Consider the following 4,030-nt stretch of genomic DNA (forward strand, 5'->3'; position numbering starts at 1 on the left):
TCTCGGGTTCAAGACCACTTGAATAAATTATTATTTTTTTCTACAGCAGAATTCTTTATCACATAATGACCATCGGCGGCCCCTGCAGGAAAATACGCAATTGCACTGGGACGGAGGGCCGGGCCCATTGCCTATGTGCAAGACGTGCGACTGATGAGCCAAATAAATCGAAGCCGAATGATGGACGATATTTTTTATTTTTCTGTTTCTTTTCTTTATGTACGAAGAAACTGGAGTAAGAAACGTGTGTTATATATATAGGTATAGAAAAGAAAAGTACTAACCAAAGGTGCATCGTAAACATAATTTAAACAATTATTAACATGCAAGATAATATCATATTTAGAATCTATAATTTTTTGTGAGCGATTTTCATATATAATATGTTAAATTTGGAATTATCGTTTAAACGATATGAAAATTTCAACAAATACTTGAATCTGCGTAAAATAAAAAGGTAAAACAAGTAGCTGGGCCAAGATAATATCATACTATAGATATTCACGGAGAAAAGGCAGCAAAAAAAAGAGTGAGTGGGATCAAACCCAGCTCTCCCCAATGGGGAAGCAACGCCCTAGCCAATAGGCTGCTTGTGTACATATGATAATTTCAGGGCCTAGCTTTAAATGATGCTAACGCACCGGCGGCCACCTAATAAAATACAAATCGTTTTTTGTTGCTTACGGGTAGCATTAATGGGTAATTTTTATCAACTCTAGGGGTAATTTTCATGACGTACGACTAGAAGTAGTAGACGTTTTATTATTAGGAAAAAGATATAAGCAGGAGCTCCTTTTTTTGAGACAAACTCGCAAAGCGTTTATTCAACCGTCACAATGTTTATAGGGACGAACAAAAAGTCGCCGGGGTGCCCTAACCAAACATGACGGCCGGTCCCCAACGTTAATGCATGCTTCGCAAGGTTGTGGCCTCAAAGTTCGAGGTCCGAAATTCATGAGCTGACGCTAGCAGGAGCTCCTAATTTGCGAGTTATGCGCCCGTTAATGAGCTGACGCTAGCACGGTTGCTCGCATAGGCCGGCCCACTAGCGCGCTTACTCTCTAAAAAAACGGTCGCTACTGCTTGTTCGCTTGATTTTTTTCAGAAAATCCAACAAAATGTAAAAAAAAAAAGATCGCAAATTCTAAAAAGTTCATGCATTTGAAAAGAACATCATGAATTAAGAAAAAAATCACGATTTTTTTTAAAAAAAAGAGGTTTCACGAATATGAAATAAGTTTGTGAATTTTGCAAAAAGAGTTCACCTATTTTGAGAAACGTTCAACAATTTTAAAAAAATCACAAATTTTAAAAATAATTCATCAAATTTTAAAATAAATAATGTGGTTAAAAAATTGATCAATTTTTCAAAAGAGTTCATCATTTTTCAAAAAAGTTTCACTGAATTTGAAAGAATTCATGCATTTCAAAATATAAAAAAAGAAAAATAATGCAGAATAAAGTAAAACTAAAAATATAAAAATAAAACTAATTTAAATATTCAAACGAAAACGGTCGAGGAGAAACCAAAATTAAAAAAACGGCCGGGAAGCTTCTCGAAGCCTTCCAAAATCGCGAAGAGGTCTCTCCAGTTGCACCTTAGATGGGCCGGCCCAGATAAAAACGCCTTCATCGCCAGTTAACGAAATGCACGGGCGTTGAATAGGACATGTCTCAACGATCGCTGGAGGCGTCAAATAGGAAATGCCTGGGCTGCATGTGGCACGTACGTGCGTTCGAGCCTGCCGGAACAGTTGTCTCCTTTTTGCACTTTTTTTGTTTGTACTGGAAGCTGGCTGGCTCTTCCTACCGTCACGGCGTCACGTACCCACATGTAACGTTTTGCTAAAAAAAACAGGTGTAACATGTTCGTCTTCTTCTTCTAGAAAGCGGCGATCTGGAACGAAAAGACTGCGCCCGATCCGGCCAGGTGGATGGACTCTGTCGGTCGTTCGTTCGGAAAATCGAGACGGTGAGCCCGTGCGACTTTTCCGTATCACAACCCCGGCCGTGCTCGAGCTTATGTGCAGAAAATCCAGTCCAGAGACGCACAACTAGCAGCGCGCAAAATCTGGTCCACGAGTCGACAGTAGCGGAGAAAAAAACCCAACACGCGCGCGCCCGCGACGACGACATGGTTCTGACGGCGTCGGCCTTATCGGCTCGTCCGTCGCCGTGGACCTTGATCGGGTACGGCGACCGCCGACGACGCGAAACCTTATCCGTTGCCATAGAGCTCCCCGAGGGACGACGGGATCTCCCAACACTCAATCGACCAAGCCTGACGACACACAAAATGGGGCCGGCGGCGCCACTTTGCGTCGTCCTGACTATTTGTTGCCTATCTGTCGTCAGGGCCAGACGCGCCAGAGCTGCCGTCGTCGGGACGCCGACGCCGCCTTCCGTTGCTGCGTTCATCATCGCGCTGCCGCTGCCGTGGCCGGCGTCGCGTCGCACGCAACGGCACGTCGATTAGACCGAGACCCATGCGGCGCGACGCGGCTGAAAAACGGCGCCGTCACCACGGCTGATAAGCATCAACCTGCGTGCACGCTTGCCTAGCCAGATGTCCAGTCCTCATGTGCCAGAAGAGAGCACGTCCAGCCCTCCAAGCACAGGTCCACTCATGTTCTAGCAGAAACCAGGAGCAAATCTGGCCAACTTTTCTAGATGCCTTGGCCGGGAAAAGGGAAAGCAAGATGATGATAAGCGGGAGAAACTCGCACAGCAGCATGGCCGTCGGCCGAAATGACTTGCATGCGTGTCTACGCGTTTGACAGACGAGGTCGGTCACACGGCACCATCGATCGCGCACTGGCTACCCGGACTCGGTGTCACTCGCCGTGTCAAGAGAGTCAAAAGGGCGCTCGACGAGACGACGACAGCGGCACAGGTAAGCATGATAGATCATCGTATTTTATGTAGCGCCCAAGGTTTTGCTGGAGAGCACGCAGGATGAGATGATGGCAACGGCTTGCATGCATGGTGTGGCATACCGGGAGAAGAATCCCCGGATAAGCTGCACGTTCACACTGCGCGAGAGCGACGGGGTGAATGGACCCGCCGAGTTCTTCCCTTCACCCTGCTCCTCTCACTTGCTAGGAGGTAAAAAACGGATTACCGTGTCCACTTACTAGAGGTAAATTCAACCATGTAATTTTTTATTTACATGCAATAAGAAGTTTGTAAATGAATGTGTTAATCATTTATTTTATTTTCTGTTTTGCAATTCTTTTTCTTTTTTCAAGAAGGACTATTCTTTTTCTTTTTTTCAAGAAGGGCTATTATTTTTCTTACCACGTGGTGCGGCTTAGAATGTTGCGAGAGTTATGTGTGATCCCTTTTTCGACATTCAAAGCTAAATATATAATACGAACTGATGTTCAAACTAAAGATACATCACCTGGAGCAACCGTCGATTTCATTTATATTGGAACAAAAATATCATTATGGATCAAATCATTGCCATCGAGAACTAAGCGTTACTTGGATGGCTAGATTTCTTGTGGTCGAACTAGTTCACCTGGGTTCAAGTCCAAGACCGTTTGTGCAATAAAATAAACATTACTCCCTCCGACTACAAAAGAAAGGGCTGTAACTTTTGACTCAAGTTTGATAAAAAATATAGAAAAAATATCAATAATATAAAACTAAATAGATATAATATGAACATATATTTAATTATGTATTTAATGGTACTAATTTGGCATTGTAATTGTCGATCATTTGTTCTAGAAAGTTGGTCGAATCTTACACTTTATGACTTGAGCCAAAAGTTACAAACCTTCCTTTTGGATCGGACGGAATATGTAGAAGAGGCACATGATTAAATCATTGGTGGAATATAAATAACCATAGTGAATAAGACATCACCACAAGGAACGAGAAAGGACCACATATGCAATAATCTTCAATTATATCCAACATTAATGGGTTATGTTTTGACGATCTCGTTGCGAAATACTTAGTTCAATTATACGCAACCAGAGACGGAGCCAACAGGGGTGAGCCTGGGCTCCCCCCTATGTTG

The sequence above is a fragment of the Triticum aestivum genome, chromosome 3B (genome assembly GCF_018294505.1).
Source record: "Triticum aestivum cultivar Chinese Spring chromosome 3B, IWGSC CS RefSeq v2.1, whole genome shotgun sequence".
NCBI classification, from domain to species: Eukaryota; Viridiplantae; Streptophyta; class Magnoliopsida; order Poales; family Poaceae; genus Triticum; species Triticum aestivum.